This window comes from Nicotiana sylvestris, chromosome 5 (assembly GCF_000393655.2).
Source record: "Nicotiana sylvestris chromosome 5, ASM39365v2, whole genome shotgun sequence".
NCBI classification, from domain to species: domain Eukaryota; kingdom Viridiplantae; phylum Streptophyta; class Magnoliopsida; order Solanales; family Solanaceae; genus Nicotiana; species Nicotiana sylvestris.
In genome coordinates, this window is record NC_091061.1 from 167,227,720 (window position 1) to 167,247,904 (window position 20,185).

Here is a 20,185-nt window from a genome sequence, read left to right on the forward strand (position 1 = left end):
TTATAAACATATGAAGAAAAGAACGGATAATTTTCATGGAATGTGACATCGGCAGACACTAAGTACCTTTTGAGATCTGGAGAATAACACCGATAACCTTTCTGAAGACGTGAGTACCCTAAGAACACACACTTAAGGGCCTTTGGATCTAATTTAGTTACCTGTGGACGAACATCACGAACAAAACAAGTACAACCAAATATTTTGGGTTCAATAGGAAATAATGGCTTAGAGGAAAAAGAATGTTGTAAGGAATATTACCATGAAGTACAGAAGATGGCATACGATTTATTAAAAAATAAGCTGTAGAGACGGTATCAGCCCAAAAATATTTTGGCACTTTCATTTGAAAGAGGAGTGCTCGGCCTACTTCAAGAAGATGTCTATTTTTTCGTTCCGCAACCCCATTTTGAGAAGGGGTGTCAACACAAGAAGATTGATGTAGAATACCATTTGTAGCCATATAATCTTTAAACAAATCCGAAAAATATTCTTTTGCATTGTCACTCCTTAAATTACGAACGGAAACATTAAAATGAGTTTTTATTTCAGCACAAAAAGCACAAAAAATTGAAAACAACTCCGAACGATTTTTCATTAAATATAACCAAGTAACACGAGAATGATCATCCACAAAGGTAACAAAATATCTAAAACCAGTTTTAGAGATAATAGGACATGGACCCCAAACATCGGTGTGAACTAACTCAAAAGGTAAGTCGACCCGTTTATTGACTCTAGAAACTTTAGGAAGGCGATGGTGTTTAGCAAACTGACATGACTCACAATCTAAAGAGGAAATACTCTGAAACTGAGGATATAACTTCTTCAAACTAGACAAGGATGGATGACCCAATCGACAGTGTACATCAAAGGGAGACAACACAGTTGAACAAGAAATGGATTTCGGTACCTGTGATTCAAGAACATAGAGACCCCCAGACTCAGAACCTTTACTAATAATCTGCTTTGTCGTAAGATCCTGAAAAAGACAATAATTGGGAAAAAATGAGACACAACAATTTAGAGTACGAGTAAGTTTATTGACAGATATTAGATTGAAAGAAAAATCAGGCAAATTTAAGACGGAACTAAGGGAAAGAGAAGATGTTGGGTTAACAGTGCCAGACCCTAAAACATATGAGGTAAACCCATCGGCTAAAGTAACTGTGGAACATTGGGTATGTGACTGAAAAGTGGAAAAGAGTTTAGAGTTACCTGTCATATGATCTGTGGCACCAGAATCAATGACCCATTTGGATGATGAAGAGAGGAGACACTTAGTGGTTTTACCTGACTCGAGGATAGTATTGATCGGAGGAGATCATGACTAAGATGGTGAAATAGTCTCGGAAGTGGCGATGTTGGCATACTGAGATCTTTTGTTCTTATTCTGAAGCTTCACATAATAACGTATGATATGACCGAGCTCATGACAATAAAAACATTTAACTTCCCATTGCTTTAGGTCTCGACTATCACTACTCCGATTGCGATTACTATGACTCTTATTCTTTTGGACGCGGCTAAGCAGAGCACCACTATCGATCGTGGCTGTCGGACCTGGATGAGACTTTTCAGTATACAACACTCTTGTAAAGGCCTCTTTCAAGGAAGAGATAGCAGTCCCAGATAAAATCTGCGATTTGGCCCCTTCAAATTCGGGAGAAAGACTAGAAAAGAAACTCATGACCGCCAGTTGTTCACGCTGAGCCTGTTGTACCTTCACATCTGGACTAAACGGCAATATAACATTAAGCTCATCATACACCTTCTTAAACTCTGAGAAGTAAGTGGTGAGAGAGCGATCTTGCATGGATGGATGGTAAAATGCCTGGCACACATCATACATGCGAGACAAGTTTCCTTTGCCAGAGTACAAAAAATCTAAATAATCCATTAGATCCTTCACATAATCACAATGAGAAACTAGATCATTTACCTCACTGTGCATCGAATTCTTGATTTGGAGAAACAATTTTGCATCCTCCTTTAACCAGACTGATTTAGTCTCATCCTTGGGTGGATCATCAACCAAGTGGTTCTCTTTGTCGATGCTCCGCAAATAGAGATAGATCGTCTTACTCCAATCCATGTAATTGGAACCCATGAACTTATTCTCCGTAATTTTGGACATAACCGGAATGACATCAATGGTAGGTTTCGTTTCAGTCATCTTGCACCCGAATAATAGCATAATCAAATAGTCAAGAACAGTGCAGTGAAATTTGAACAGTGCAGTGAACAATGAACAGTGATATTTGAACAATACAATGAATAGTGAACAGTGATATTTGAACAGTACAATGAATAGTGAATAGTAATATTTGAACAGTGAACAGTGCAGTGAACAGCGAGCAGTACAGTGAATAGTGCCGGAACAGTGATCTTGGAAAATTTGAGTTGCCAGGAAAAAAAAAATCTGACAGTACCACTTTGGTCGGAATAGTGAGTAGAAAAATCTGTAAAGAAGCGGTCGGGGCAAAAAATGGCCGGAAATAGTGAAATAGAATCAAAACAGCGAAAGACTGTTCTGAACAAAAATAATTCAAATGGGGAAAAAAAAATTCCCAACAACAAACTGATAAAAAAACTTCAATGCTCTGATACCATGTTAGAAACCAAAGAAGTTTTATATTTCATATCTAGAAGAGAAGATTACAAGGCCTATTTATAATACTAATTCACCTAATCTATTAGTTGCCATACACCTAATTACACCTACTATACAACTCATATACATGTGCTAGCTATGATGTAGTACATGTGTATACATGTGATAGACAGCTTGTATGTCAACAGAGTTTATATCTCAATTTTGAGAGGTTTTGGTGAAGATTAGACTTGATTTTGGCTGAATTTCAGATTGTAACTCGAAGAAGAAGAAGACATGACATACATTATATTGCAGGAATTGTAGTAAAATTGTAGAAAAATTGTATTCTATTGTTTATTTATTTTTCTTGTATTCATTTAACTATTGTATGGAAGTTGAACAATATTGTATAAAAATTATATTTAAGTTGTATGATATTGTAGTTGTATATAACTGAGTAGAAATAATATACGAAAATTGTAGATAAGTTGTATAATATATAATTAGTTGTATGAAATTTATTTAATATGTATAAATCAGATACAAAATATACAAAAGACATATTGTATAAAGCTTGTATTTAAGTTGTATGTTATTGTAGTTGTATTTAACTGGGTAAAAATAATGTGTGAAAGTTATAGATAAATTGTATAATATATAATTAGTTGTATGAAACTTGTTTTTACTATGTATAAATTAGATACAAAATATACAAAAGACATATTGTATAAAATTTGTATTTAAGTGGTATTATGTTGTAGTTATATATAACTAAGTAGAAATAATATATATAAATTGTAGATAAGTTATAGATAAATTGTATAATATACAATTAGTTGTCTAAAATTTGTTTTTATTATGTATAAATCAGATACTAAATATACAAAAGACATATTGTATAAAATTTGTATAAAAATTATATATTTAAGTTGCAATTGTTGTTGTATTTAAGACCTTCGTCACCGGCCTTTTGAATGGCTAAAAGTAAAGACCTAAAGAGTTTTGGGTTAAATGCAGAACTTTCCTTTTTAGAAGAAAAAGAGCAAAACTGTTCAGCACAGCTTCCCAGAACAACTCTTTAGAAGATACTGTTGTGTATCTGTAACTCCCATTCTCATGTATTTTCTTTACATGATTTTGTCCTTCCAAGTGATATGCACTACTGCTAGCTTCAAGAACTGACATGAACTTGACTCGACTTTCTTCACCAATTTGCGTCAAGGGCTAATTATCATCATTTTAAAAATATTCTACAATAAATAAACTTTTCCATTCAATATACTGACGATTTGATTTTAATTGTCCATCTTTTTTTGGCGTCAAGCACGAAGAAAACGTAAGAAAAACTCAGAGGAAGTAATTTACATCGAAAATTCAAAGAGAAGAAAAGATCTTAGATATTAAGGGTATAACAAACAAAATCATGAGAGAAGAGGGGAGAGAGGACAAAAAAAGGAAAATGGTGTAACTAAATCTCTTAATTGAAGGCACTAATAATGGACTGAGAGTCTTTTAAGGTGAAATGTATATATTTTGTAAACAAAACTTGTGTAGGTAGGATAATTTACTAAACATGAACATTTAGGATAATAAAGTTTCCAATAGTGTATAGAATTAAAAACATCTCTTTTTAATTTCACATCCAACCTCGTCCAAATCAGTTTTTTCAAAAAATATTTAGAAATCTATGTCCAAACATGTATAAGTTTAAGTTTTTCTTCTAAAAAGATTACATCGTTTGGAACTAGTTAGGACAGTCAATATGAACTTCCTATTTTTCATTTTGCTCCATTCTTAGCTTAGTTTTGGATTGATGTCGAGGAATTTTAATCTTTCAAGATAATCTCTTTTCATGTGATTTTGGATACGTTTCATGCGGGGTAAAAATCTCAAATCTTTCAACAATTTATTGTATGTGATTATTTTTAATCCTTTTTAATAGTGTCGTTTGTTAAGTTTTGGACCATTAACACATCCTAACATATAAACATAATCAATTAAATTATTTTTTGAACGTATTAGTTGATAATTGTCATACACTTTTGGTAAAATTCGGTCCTTTTCTTGTTAAATTCCTATAATGTTTAATTATTTTCCTTTTATTCCCTAATAAGGCTTACTCCCCGTAGTTAACTGTTATTCCTTTTGGAAACAAATCGTAAAAATGTCAAGGAAGCAAAAGTACAGCGACGAAGAAGAAGACGACACTTTCTACTACCGCTACTCCTCCGTACCTTTACCGGCGTCGTCGTCCTCCGCCACATCCAAAACCTCTTCCACTTCGCGCGGCAGCGGCAACGGCAGACTAGCTCCATCAAAATCAACAGTGTAAGCGAGTAATCTCGATTATACCCTCACAAACTCCGACCTCCACACAATCTTCTCCACTTTCGGCAAGGTCGCTAAAGTAACCGTCGTTAAAGACCGGGTGACACGTAAGAGCCGCGGAGTAGCATTCATCCTCTTCGTTTCAAGAGAAGACGCAACTAAAGTCGTGAAAGGAATTGACAAAAAGGTCCTTAATGGCCGAACCCTAACGGCGTCAATCGCCTCGGATAACGGCCGTGCAGCGGAGTTTATAAGGAAGAAGATTTATAAGGATAAGAGTAGGTGTTATGAGTGTGGAGAAGAAGGGCATGTATCGTATGAGTGTCATAAGAATGTGTTTGGACCTAGGGAAAGGCCCGAGCCATCAAAGAAAGGGCGGAGAGGTGGTGGTGGGAAGTGGGGTGGTGGGGGTGGGGAGTTGGAGGAGGATGGGGAGGGGGATGATGAAGGGGGAGAGGGTTTTGATGATGAGAATTGGGCTTCAGTAGTGGATAGAGGAGCAGAAGAGAGGTTATTGAAGGGAGATGATAATGAGGAATTTAAGAAGGAGAAAAGGAGGGAGAAAAAGAGGAAGGTTTATTTTAATGATGAAAGTGATGATTGATTAAAGATGGGATCTTTTTGCCCCATAGCTTACCATGCTAAGTAAGTTTGGTATTTAAGTCAAGAAGGGTAGAAGGGAGGGCCCATTATCCCGAGTTTCGAAGGGTGCGGTTGGTACTAAGAGTTGGCCCTAGATGGATTTCTCAGTCTTAAAAAAAGGAGCTTTTAGCTTTATTTAGTTGAGGAATGATTTTCTATAGTGTTAATTGAAGGTATTGAAAGTTTTGCATTCACTCCTTTCATTTGGTGTGTTGTGTTACTTTCTTAAACTATAAAATGATGTAAGTGCAGTTAAGGTAATTGTTGAGTATAGTGTGATTTTGTTGGTAAATATCAGTATGATGCTCCGATATCTTTGATTTTTAAACTAGATCGTAGTTGTATGTATGTAGCATTATAGAACTAATTTAGTTATAAGCTGTATCTTGCTGGCAAGATGTTATACTTGGTAAAAGTTTCAGCTTTATAGACAATGTGGTTCTGTTTACTTGTCCCTCTTTACATATGAGTTTGGAGTTCAAGTTGCTCCTAAGTGCCAAGACTCCTGCTCCAACTAGTTGGAATTATGTCATGTTTAGGTCTAACTAAATCATGCTAGCATTATTGAAGGACTCATGTGGTTCTGAAAAGTAGAGATTACAAGCTCAGCTCCCCCCCCCCCCCCATATTGAATTGAAATCTGTTGCTTTTGGTAGTCAGGTTTTGACCATGATTTCTTGGGTCTTTAATTAAGTTCTCTAACTGGTTTTTAGCGCACCAAACTCTCCTGAAGTTGAATTGCAAGATCACTTTTTTTTGTTACAGTGGAGTCGTCCCTTGGTATATATTATTGAATCTGTCCTGTGGTCTTCTATTGGAGCCTTAGATGAAAGTTGAAACATTTGAGAATTCTAAGTCCTCTAAGTGTGGCGGTGCATTTGACTTCAACATTATTTCTTATCCTTACTTCTCTTGGAAACCTCGAGGGCAAAATAAGTTAGAAAAGGAACCACCAACAAGACATAACAATTACGCCTCAATCCCAAAGTAGGCGTGGTCAGCAATTGCTTGTCTTGGTGTCACTTTTTAATGCTCTTTCCAGAGTTTGCCCCTTTACCCTTCCTGTGAACACATGACCTTGACATGTCTCATTTTGCATTCTCTGTTGGTTATCTGTTAGTATATGTTATACCTTCATATTCCTTGTCATTCAGCTCATCAGATTGAGGGGATCTATTCATTACTTCTGTGTTTACATCTGGAGGCAAGGGAGTTTTCTTATCAAGTTGCTTGTTTCTCTTTTTGCTAGTAAGGAGAGGCAATGTGGAAGATCTTAGTTTTAGAAGTAGGATAGCTAGAACCCGAGGTTGGTGGTGAAGAATTTGGATTCATCTGATTCTGGAGGAGCATAGAAATTTAATTCTTGATGTTGCAACATGTTGTTGCCTTTCTTATATCCCTTATTCTCATCATTTTGGGTCAGGGAATTGGAGCTGGCAAAGTTTCTAAGGTCCATTCCTAAGTTTCAGAATCGGTTCAAAGTTATCTTCATTGGAATGTAAAAACCGTCACTGAGTAAGATCCAGGACACACTAGAAGTTAGAATATCTTTCCTTAAGTCGTGTTCCCTCCACTCATTTTTGTTGCATGTAACTTCAGATTTACCAGAAGACAACAACAACAACGACCCAGTATAATCCCACAAGTGGGGTCTGGGGAGACAAAATGCAAAATTTTTATGCACTGAAGATCATACCATCTTCATGGAACTTTAATGTATTATTATCTCGTCTAGATTGATCATCTTCTAAGCTTATACGAGTAAAGATAATGCCATGTTGAAGTAAGAAAGTGAAAGAAACTCATGTCCTTGTTATTATCATTTTTAATTTTGAAAAGATTATTTGAAAAGAAAATTAAGATAAAATTTAATAACATGTCTATATCTAGTTTAATGCTGCGAAAAGTCGAAGAATCATTAGTATGGTTTGTGATTAAGCTTTGATAATCCAAGCTTCATCATTATCCTTCTTCGAGATGTACCAGTAATCAACCTGAAATGAATGCAACCAATTCACAGCCACAAATTGATACTTCATCAATGTGAAGAAAATCTGTGGGGACCATTTCTTTCTTGCACATGATACATCTGTCAGGAGAAATTATCCGTTTTAGCATTTAGATAGTTACACTTTCAGTATTTATGTAGTTATTATCAACTAGACTGCAAAAATCTTTTTTTCCAGAAGGGGCCTTGTGTTTTAACTGAAGTTTTATTGCTTTGCAAAGGAAACATGTCACCCATATTTTTTTCATTAGACCTCTGATAGTGCACTTCCCTGATTTCATGTCATGCTTCTGTCTGTTTTAATGTTCTACTTATTTTTCCTGCATGGCAATTCAAGACTGCAGAGAGGAAAGTGCTTTATGTTCCATAGGACCTTGAGTTTTGGTTTTTGTGGTTTGGGTCTTTTATTGCTGACTCCTACGGTGTCAAGTTTGCCCTGTGTTTTACATTTGTTCCTTGTGAAGTAGATTTTTCTTTTTTATTATCAATTTTCCTTTTTCTCCTACAAGGACACTTGAATACCTTAATAGATTTTCCAACCCTGAAGAAATGATATTGACATGTTATTTCTGCAGGTATCAAACCTTATCTATGTGGACCAACCTACAGGTACTTGCTTTAGTTACAGTTCTGACAGACATGACATCCGTCACAGTGAAGCAGGTGTTAGCGACGACTTGTATGACTTCCTACAGGTTTGTTCTGTGTGAAACTAAACGCCTAAAGCAACATGGAACTATATACATTTACTCCTCTGGAATTCAACCGTTGTAATCATTGTCTTATGATTAAAGATAGTCAATTGTTAAACTTAATGATATGGATGGTTCCTATGTTTTCTTCACCTATCAATTGCTAATTTCATATATGTTATTGGTCTAAATTTGGGCGGCTTGACAACTGCGGATAAACAGGTTCGAGGACGTGGTCGGCCACGACACAATGGCGAGGTGTATCCTTCAGAAGGGGTATTGCCGAGGTCGAGTGAATGGAATAAAGAATCAACAGTAGGATAGATTTAGAAATACACACAAGGAATATTCCTTCTGTTGTACTTTTTAGGGTTTCTTGGGGATATACTTTATAAATAGGAAGAGATAGAGAACAAAGGGGGGAGGAGGGGAGATCTTCACTTTTTGATAAGAGCACATTGTAAAGGGTTGACTATAAAGAATATACAAACGTTGTCTTGTTCATTGACGACATTTCTCAACATATGTTATTCAATCCACGTTTGTAAGATCCAAAGATTCCTTATCCATCCTCACATCCCATCCTTCTATGCTACTGTCAGGTGGAAGAATCATCCAAGTCATATAATATTTGGGTGATAAATCCCCTCTTATTATATTTATTGCAATTGTCTACATTTATTGCATGTTCTTATCATATATTTATTGACAATCATTGAGCTCATACCCGATATTCATTATTTTTAAACATTGTCCATACCGTTGGTGTTCTCCAGTATTAGATCTAGAATTTATTATGTTTAACTAGGATTCACTTCTATTTCATTATTAATTAGTTTAACAAAAAGCTTACACCTTTTGGTCAAATAATTTGGCGCCGTCTGTGGGGAGGTTTTAGGTAAAATTTTAGTTTCTTCTAGATCATAAAGAAGGACATCCATCTTTTCCTCGTTTGCACGAACTAACAATGGCAGGAAAAGGAGATGAAAGACAGAAAGCAATAGTGGGTGTCATTACCAACATCTTAAACACCATCAACAAGGATGACATAGAAGACGATGAGAATGTGACGTCGAGTGCTACACCCAGGCGAAGTGATTTACCTCCCCCTCATGGAAGTGTAACCGCTTCACGCGAAAGGGGAGCTTCCACGTCCACAGCTGAGGAAGCGCCACCAATAGTGAAAAAATTACTGGAGGAGTGGCTGACAACTACTCTAAATAACATACTCGACAAACCCGTTCAAAGGGCGAATAGAAACGCTGCGCCAGAAGATACCACAACGGTCGTTGGCGAACAACCCGCTCCCCCAACAGGTAACACTCACACCGTTGTTGATATGGGTAATGATGCACATGCGGCCATTCTAAGGAAAATGGAAGAAATAAAAAACGAGAACAAATAACTCCACAACCAGATGAGGGAACATCAAGAAAGAGTCAATAAGATACCGGGTGCCCCAAAACTTCTACCAAAACGGGATGTCGGCCGATTCGTCGAACAACCGTACAACGAGGAGACATCCCATATGCCATACCCAAGACCTTTAAAATGCTATCGTATTTGAAGATATACGACGATACCACAAACCCCGAAGATCACATCATTAATTATATCACAACAGTAAAAGGCAACGACCTTTAAAAGGAGCATGTACCATCAGTGTTACTGAAAAAGTTTGGCGAGACTCTAATGGGGGGAGCCTTAACCTGGTACTCACAATTACCAGCACGTTCAATAACAACATTCGAAGAAATGGCCGACAAGTTCGTCACCGCCCACGTCGGGGCTAAGAAGGCAGAGGCCAGAGTGAATGATATATTTGCCATTAGGTAATCGCCTGCGAGGGACTCAGGGACTTCCTCACTCGGTTTAACAGAGTAAGAATAAGCTTACCAAATGTATCAGAAGGGATAGCGGTGGTAGCTTTCCAAAATGGATTGAACATGAATGGGCTGAGAGCGACCAGAAAGTTATTAAGCCGGCTCATGAAATACCCTCCCATCACTTGGGAAGAAATTTACAACGCCTATTACCCCAAGGTGAGAGCAGACGAGGATGACCTTAACGGTCCAACCTAATGGTTAACGTCGGTCCAAACAGAGTCGATGAGGGACCGTCGTAATGACGGTCAAAGAGACTAATCAGGTCCATGCTTCAACCGAGACATGCATCAACCATATGTCAGAATAGTCATCCCATCATCCCCTTGCCATGCGGAAGGGCGTCCAGGCCGCATACAGGGACTCACCGAAACTAAAGAGGTATGCCTCCACTCTTATCTGCTCACAATATTTTTGTTTTCCCTTCAGAAATAGTGTATGCACTAGAGAAGCTTGGCACAAAGATGAAGTTGCCACAAAAAATGAAGTCCGACCCAAGTACCCGAAAGTCGAACGTCCTCTATGAATTTCACCAAGAGCGGGGACACAAAACCGAAGACTGCATAGCCCTACGGCAAGAAGTAGTGAACATGCTTCACCAAGGGCACCTGACGAAGCTAATGAGTGATCGAGGACGAGCCAACTTTGGCCGCGGACGAGAACAACACCAAGGCCCTCCAAAGCCACCCTCCCCCGCCCGTGCCATCCAAATGATCATTAGTAGGGGCGATGAAGCAGTAATCAACCATGTGAAATTTACCACCACACATAAACTGAAGCGGTCGATCACCCACGAACGGTATGATTACCTCGAAGACAGTATCATCTTCGATAAGTTAGATACCCACGATTTGTCTTTTCCTCACTTCGATGCTCTTGTCACTACTTTACGTATTCAGATACTGATGTAAAAAGAATAATTGTAGAGGAAGCGGCGCGTGTATTATCCACCCTCGAGTTCTCACACAGATGAGACTCGAGGACAAGATAGTACCACATTGCATAACACTAATAAGTTTTAACAATGTAGTTGAGTGAACCTCATAAGAGATAACGCTACCCATTCTGGCCGGGGGCGTCACCCTAGAAACAACATTCCATGTCATAAATCAGGACACAACTTACAACGCCATCATAGGGCGACCATGGATACACGTCATGAGGGTCATCCTGTCCAGCCTGTATCAAGTAATCAAGTTCCCTACTCCATGTGGGATATTTAGCATCCGTGGTGAACAACGCACAACCCAAGAATGCTATCGCATCGCTGAGGATTGTACATACACTCAACAGTTAAAGGGAACAACTCAGAAGCGTAGCAATTACCAAAACCGGGGGCCGAACTCAACGAACAAAAAGACGTCATCAGGGACCCCGACGACATGGAAGCCGCTGGGTCAACGGTAGAGGACCTCGATCCCATCCAACTAGACAATAGCAATTAGCAACAACAACAAAAGGCTTACATTGGCCATAAACTCTCAAATCCAGGTAGATTTCATAAATTTTTAATTGAAAACGTCGATTTATTCACTTTCTCCCATGCAGATATGCCAGGCATCCCGAAAGATGTTGCCATACACAAGTTGAACATCGATCCACTCTACCCTCCAATACGGCAAGTAAGAAGAAAATTCAACGCCGCAATCAACGCGACCATCAGCGATGAGGTGGATAAGCTACTCGCTAACAGTTCCATTTGAGAATCAAAATACCCTCAATTGGTTGCTAACATAGTCATGGTGAAAAAGAAAAATGGGAACTGGCGAATGTGCATGGATTTCACGGACCTAAACAAGGCCTACCCGAAAGACTCTTTTCCGTTGCCTCATATTGATCAGCTCATCGACGCAACAGCAAGGCACGAGTTGTTGAGCTTCTTGGACACCTACTCAGGTTACAACCAAATCCTCATGGAGAAGGAGGATCATGGAAAGACTACTTTTATCACCCATCAGGGAATATACTGTTACAGAGTCATGCCATTCGGGTTGAAGAACGTAGAGATGACTTATCAAAGGTTGGTCACCAAGATGTTCAAGGACCAACTCAGCAAAACAATGAAAGTTTACACAGACAATATGTTGGTCAAATCAAAAAGGAAGGAAGACAATATCGACCACCTGAAAGAGGCCTTCGGTATACTAAGGCAATACGGCATGAAGCTGAACCCCGAAAAGTGTGACTTCGGCGTAACTTTGGGCAAGTTCCTCGGCTTCTTGGTATCACAAAGAGGCATCGAGGTCAACCCCGACCAAATCAAGGCCATCGAGGGAATACATGAAGTATTGAACAACAAAAAACAGGTGCAAAAACTAACAGGCCCCATAGCTGACCTGTTGATGTTCATCTCACGATCCTCCGACAGATGCCATAAATTCTTCAACGTGCTCACAAAGGACAACGAGATCCAATGGAATTCAGAATGCATCGAGGCCTTAAGAGAACTAAAGGCGTACTTGTTCTCACCCCCTACTCGCCAAAGCAAAACCTGGCGAGCGCCTCCTGATATACTTAGCAGTATTAGATGTCGCAGTAAGCGTAGTATTGGTCTGTGAAAACAAAGGTACACAATTTCCAATCTATTATATTAGCAAAACCCTGGTCGACGCCGTGACAAGGTACCCCCACCTCGAAAAATTGACCTTGGCATTGGTCATAGCTTCACGAAAGCTTAGACCCTATTTTCAATGCCACCCCAAATCGGTAGTGATGACCTTTCCCCTAAGGAGCATCCTACCTAAACCCAAACTGTCGGGGAGATTGGCCAAGTGAGCCATATAATTGAGCGAGCACGATATAGCATATCAACCGCTAACAATGATAAAATCGCAAGTACTCGCCGACTTTGTCGCCGATTTCAATGCCAAAATAATGCCCGAAGTCAAGCAGTAAACTTCTTGTACCGCTCATAGGTTACCCGACCTATGGGTCTTATACACCGATGGCACTTCCAACGCATCAGGATCTGGACTAGGACTCGTACTCAAGGTCCCAACATGCGAAGTCATCCGCCAATCCATACAGTGCCCCGATATGACTAACAATGAGGCCGAGTATGAGGCCGTAATTGTAAGACTAAAGCTAGCTCTCAAATACGGAGCACGACGAGTCATCCTCAAATGCGACTCACAACTCATTGTCAACCAAGTCACATAGACTTTCCAAATCAAATAACAAAGGCTACAAAAGTACTAGGCAGAAATTCATAAACTACTACCATAATTTGATGAATGTCGACTCGACCAGATACCTCGAGCACAAAACAACGAGGCAGACGGCCTCGCCAAGTTAGCAGCGGCCACCAAAAATATTACAAGAGAAAACGTGGCCACCCTTCTCCACTCATCAATAAACCAACTTGAGGTCCACTTTGTAATTTTGACTTGGGACTGGCGCAACCGTATTATAACATACTTGCAGGAGGGAATACTCCCATCAGACAAAAAAGAAGCAAAAAAGCTTCGAATGCAGGCAACCAAGTATAACATCATAAACCATGACCTATACAAAAGAACGTTTGGAGGCCCCTTGGCAAAATGCCTAGGGCCAGACCAAACAAGATGTGTCCTCGAGGAAGTACACGAAGGCCACTGCGTTGCCCATACTGGCAACTGAGCCCTCATCAGATGCCTCATTCGGGCGTGTTATTATTGGCCCACAATGAAGAAGGAAGCCGCCGACTACGTCAAAAAGTGCGAGCAGTGCCAGAAATACGCTCCAATGATACACCAAAAAGGTGAGCACCTCCACTTAGTTACATCGCCATGGCCGTTCATCAAATGGGGAATGAACATTGTCAGACCCCTTCCAACTGGGTGAGGTAATATATAATTTCTTTTGGTTTTAACTAACTATTGTTCCAAGTGGGTAGAAGTAGGTGCATTCGCCCAAATACACGAACAAGAAGTTATCACATTCATATGAAGAAACATCATATGCCACTTTAGCATACCCAAAGAAATCAGTTGTGACAACAGACCCCAATTCATTGGAAAAAAGACCGTCGAATTCTTCGAAAAATGACACATCTAGAGAATACTCTCCACGCCATATCACCCTGTTGGTAACGGTCAGGACGAATCCTCCAACAAAACAATACTAAATATCTTGAAGAAAAAGCTTGAGGACGCCAAAGAACTATGGCTGGAATTGCTACCAGAAGTACCGTGGGCATACCACACCACGCCAAAAACAAGGACAAGAGAAACGCCATATTCACTAGTCTATGGGATTGACACCATGATACCAGTCGAGGTCGGAGAACCTAGTTTGAGATACTCCAATGAAAGTGGACCAAGCAACGACGAGGAAAGGAAACAAGACCTCGACGAAGCAGAGGAGCGAAGAGATATGGCTTACATAAGAATGATAGCCTAAAAATAGCAAGCAGAACGGTACTACAACAAAAAAGCCAAAGTACGACTACTCAAAATTGGAGACTATGTACTCAAGGCCAAAACACAGGCGAGCAAAGATTCAAGAGAAGCTAAACTAGGAACCAACTGGGACGAGCCATACAAAATCACAACAGCAGCAAACAAAGGATCATTCCAACTAGAAACAATGGAGGGAAAGCTACTACAAAACAATTGGAACGTCTCCCACCTCAAATACTTCAACTTCTAAAAATGTACGCCCTTCAAGTCGTACTTTTTTTCCCTCGCCCGGGTTTTGTCCCAATTGGATTTTCTCGTGAAGGTTTTTAATGAGGCGACGAAGGGGACGTCTTGAATTTCAAGTATAATTCATCACCCCGCCTGCGGACTACTTCTCCAGGCCGAACGATGAAGGGACTAGGTACACTGGAACTTCTCCAATATATGCATGGAACAAACAGAAACATGTAATATTCTCCAATGAATGAAATAAAGCAGCATCTTTGCACTCCACCAAGTCACTTTACATTTTACATTCGGCCTCGCTCAAATTACTTTACATTCGACCTCGCTTGAATTACTTTCCATTCGACCTCGTTCGAATTACTTTACATTCGACCTCGCTCGAATTACTTTATATTTGACCTCGCTCGAATCATTTGAGTTTTGACCTCATCAAACCTCGACCTCAAGTCAGTCTATGTTCGACTCAACCAATATCAAACATATACAAACAATCAAAAAATCAGGGGCTTCCCCACATAGCAAAACAAAAACAAGGAAAAGAGAAAGGGAATCCAGAAATACATAGCAAAAAGGGAATTGTTCCATTTCAATTATCGGATTACAAAACTTTTTACAAAGGGCTCGAGGACGCCCTCACAAAAATAACAAAGCAAAAAAAAAAACTAAGTGCAACAGCTTCACGCCACATCATCCCCATCGGCGTATTCATCATCATACCAAGGATCAGAGGCAAGCCTATCTGCGGCATCGTCATCCTCATCCCCGCCAGGCGTACCAGGGTCGTAACCACAAGCTTCACGGGTTGCACGTGCCTTGACACAGACGCCCTCAAGCTCCGCCTCGAAAACTTTCCCGACAGCCTTCAGAGATTTGCACACGTCAAGTTGAGCCTCGGCATGGACCCACATCTTATACAACTCCTGCGGCACACCGGGATCTGCAGAAGTATGAGATGTAGACGGCTGTGACTGCCTTCGAGTCTCCTCGGCCCTCAAGATAACAACTTACTCGTTTAACCCACAACTCCGCCTCCAAACCCTGGATCCATTCTTCCAACCTCGCCACCTTAAACGCCGATGTCTCCACCTCATTAACCCGCTCGGACCTGCAAACACGGAGGGGGTCTTCTAGGGCCGCCGCTTTAGCCATAGCGGCCATTCTGCCTTTCTCACCCTGACTCAATTCTTCGACCTTGGCACTCAGCTCACTCCTTAGATCGACAGCCTTTGCCTCCCTCTGCCCGAGTTCAGCCGTTAAGGATGCCACCTGCACCCGAAAGCCGACGTTCTCAGCCATCACCCCTTTACTTACCTCGAGCTCATCCTCTTTGGCCTTTAGTGCAGCCTCAAGCTCGTTGCACCTACTGATGGCCCTCATAAGCTCATCTTCCCTTTCCCTTATCTCTTCATCCTTCTTCGTCAGCTCATCGTCCTTCTATTTGAGCCCATCACGAAGCGACTGAAATTCACCATCCTGGCTAAGGAAGTCGGCCAGCGTTTAGTGCTTAGTACGATACTCCTTGTACTTGGAGGTCATTTTCTTAAAAATGGTCGTCCACCGCTCCTCTCGCCGGTCATGCTCGATCCCCATGATAAGAGTCTGGCATGCAAAACGAGGAGTCAGTGTAAGCAAATTACGCATACGAAACAAATCCTAACATAGAAAAACACTTACTCGTAGAGCCATGCCGGATATACCCAACGACAGATCTGCATCGTTCATCGCCTGTAGCGCCGCATTTTCAGAAGCCGCACACAGGGGAGCAAATACCGGCACCGCCCGTTCTGAGTTGGCCACAAGGTCGCCGTCCACGAAAATGACTATGTGCCGATTAGGACCCTCCGTCCTTATCTCCATATGAGTATTCCTCTCCAAGAAGGTTCGTGCCTCCTCAGGGTCGATGTTCGAGCTAGAGTTGTCGTCCCCCGCATGGACCGTTCTACTTCCCCGGGCCGCCGATGATGAGCCACTTTCTACGGCCCATGTAAGCATTCTGCTATCACGAACCCCCTCAACCTCAGAGGGTCTCCTCTCCATAATGGCACCTGCCGTGGAAACGGACCCTACGTCTGGTGTAGGCGCAGATTCCGCTTCCAAAGCAATGAATTTTTCCGGCTCGACGTCAGCGACAATGGCTTTCCTGGTTTCTACCCGTCGGCTTTTCCTCGATGGTGTCTCCTAGCCATTAGATGGTTCGTCTACAAGATGATATATGTGCTAGGAAGAGATCTCATCCGGCACGGCAACAGTTTGAGGGGCAGAGTCCCTCGTCGGCGGAACTTGAGTTCGACCTCCTCAAGCGGACTCAGCTAAGGCAAATTGCATGCCAGTCGATGTGATAACTTGGCGAAATACGGGCACTGGAGCCTTCGCCTTTTTAGAAATTCGTCGACCTGACACCAAAGGGAGGTCGTATCAAAAAACGATGGTAAACGGCAATAAGTCGAAGGCTAGAAATAACACTTACTGGATAGGGTCTTGGGCCCGAAACGTTTGTGAAAGGACGCCCAATTGTGAATTCCCACGGTGTGGGGTAACACGCGAGTCACCCAATCTTCAATGTCAAAAATGGGAGAAGGCGCATGCCTCTTAGCTAAAAACAAGAAAGCCGCGAATGAGTTGGTAATGAAAGAAAGAAAAAAACGAGTATACAACAAGGTACTTACAATTGTAATTCCATTGTTCAGGAAATCCGGTCGGATTCGTCACTAGGTGTTCGGTCTTGCTGAAGAAGTACTTTTGCCAAAACTGCTGATTCGTTTTATCATCCATCCCGGCTACCAACCCTTTTATCCCTTGATACCACAGGTGTATCAACGTACCTCTATAAAACCTAGGCGAAAATATATGCAGCAAATGACGAACATTGACCTTATAGCCGGCCAATTCTACGTATTTCGCCAGCATCAAAAACACTTTGTACAAATAAGGGGAGAGTTGCGCCAGACATACATTATAAAATTGGCAAAACTCCTCTGCTAATGGGGGAGAGGAAGAGAATAACCAATTAAGAATGGCTAAACGTAGAAAGCACAGTACCCCGGTTGGTGAACCTCAACGATGTCACCCCCGGACGGAACAATTTCGACATGAGGAGGAATGCGATATTTAGACCGAAGGTCGGTTATTTGAGGCAATCCCATCTCAGAAAGCTTCTGAGTAGGAGCAGGAGCAGGTTCCTTTGGAAAGTCATGTCTGACCAAAGGGTTCTTAGGGACTACCTCCTCCGCGGTGGGGAAGCTTTCATCCTCTTCAATCATGAATTCCTCACCGCCGAGAGGAAGGGCCACTGATAAAGGAGTATTGGCATCAGAGACCTCGTCGTGAATATGAAGGGATTATGAAATATTTTCGTAACGAAATGTGTGCAACAAAATCTGAAGAAGATATTAACTGGGTAGGAGGTCAGGGACTAGAATCGAAGAGGATGCAAGGAAATGAAAGCCGAGATCAGAGAAGAAGACCAAAGAAGAGCAACACACATGCAAAATGGAAAATGATGAAAATTTTCAAAAATGAAGCCCCCTCCATCTATTTATAGGGTTGGGTGACACCAGAATCGAAGCAACGGACCGTCAATGGCACAAAAATTGAAGCAACAGAAGCACAGACACTGCATCGGGAAGACACGTAATGATGACGTGCGTGGCCATGACGTCAACCCACGTTAGCCACACCAACCGCAGCCCTGCTAGCCACGTCATTTTGATGACTTAGGCCGGTTCGACTTATTCAACACGACCAAATTTCTTCTAAATAGATGCAGACTGGGTCCACTTATCGAGGACGTGCAAGATCACGACCTCAACAAGCGGAGGGACTAACTGTATTGGTTTAAATTTGGGCGGATTGACAACTGCGTATAAACAAGGCCGAGGACGTGGTCGACCACGGCACAATGGCGAGGAGTCTCCTTCAGAAAGGGTATTGCCGAGGTCGAGTGAATGGAATAAAGAATCAACGGTAGGATAGAATTAGAAACAAACATGTTGTATTTTTTAGGGTTTCTTGTGGAATCCCTTATAAATAGGAAGAGATAGTGAACAAAGGAGGGGGGGGGGTCTTCACTTTTTGATAAGAGCACATTGTAAAGGGTTGACTATAAATAATATACAAAAGTTGTCTTGTTCACTGACGACATTGCTCAACATTTGCTATTCAATCCACATTTGTAAGATCCAAAGATTCCTTATCCATCCTCATTTCCCATCCTTCCATGCTACTGTCAGGTGGAAGAATCATCCAAGTCATATAATATTTGGGTGATAAATCCCCTCTTATTATATTTATTGCAATTGTCTACATTTATTGCATGTTCTTATCATATATTTATTGACAATCATTGAGCTCATACCCGATATTCATTATTTTTAAACATTGTCCATATCGTTGGTGTTTTCCAGTATTAGATCTAGAATTTATTATGTTTAACTAAGATTCACTCTCTATTTCATTATTAATTAATTTAACAAAAAGCTCGACGCCTTTTGGTCAAATAAATAGGGGATGAGAAACAAAAACAACTCTATCAATAATGGCATACCTAATTTCATCTAGCCTACTACTATTTTATTAGTTCTCCATTTGCCCAATCCCTTCTTCACGTGTCGGGTCCCATATGTAATTTGCTAATTTTTTCAATGTGCCCATCATGAGATTATCTTCATTTATAACACGCTGCTTCGTCAACTTCTCTGCCCTCGTGAGTGTGGCATGCACCTCTACATCTTTCATTACAAAGGATACAAACTAGTAATGTTACCATTGTTTGTATAGATTTTGGCATGCAATATACAACTGTTTTGTAAAATTACATTTTTGTACTATTAAAACTTATACTTTATAACATTGTTAGATATCACTTAACGTGGAAATATGATAAAACGTTACATGTCAAAAGAAACTCTATTCCCGAGCTCGAGTACATTGGTTAACTTCAAATAGACATTTATCATTTCATCACACAGTTGCGTGGTACTATTTATACATCATGCTCATTTATAATTTTAAATTTAAAAAAATGATATTTTTAGATCTCTTTTATGTAAAAGACAGATCTCTTACGTGTAAAAGTAAATCTCCTATGTATAAAAAAACAAAATACAGAATTATAAAACTAAAAACAAGTTTATAAAGAGCCGAAAAACCATTTGATCCCGTGGTTTTGTTATATTACCTCGTATATAGTTGGAATTTTGACTAATAAATTACAAGTCAGGGGCCATTATTGACATTCAACAAAAATGTCAACCAGCTAATCAGCTACAGTACATTAGGCTATTTGGGTTGTACCCTATTATTCAAAGTCCTATCTCAACAATGATACCAATGGACGGTAAAAAAGCCGTTGAATGTAAATCCTAGTTTGGATTTTGGAACGGTAATCAAAACAACGACCAGAAAGGAAAAGG

General features: G+C 40.4%; 1 pseudogene; it reads left to right on the forward strand.

Moving 5' to 3' along the window:
* Window positions 1–4,183: 4,183 nt before the first annotated feature.
* LOC104235703 (U11/U12 small nuclear ribonucleoprotein 31 kDa protein-like) lies at window positions 4,184–8,394 on the forward strand (annotated as a pseudogene).
* The last annotated feature ends 11,791 nt before the right edge of the window (window positions 8,395–20,185 follow it).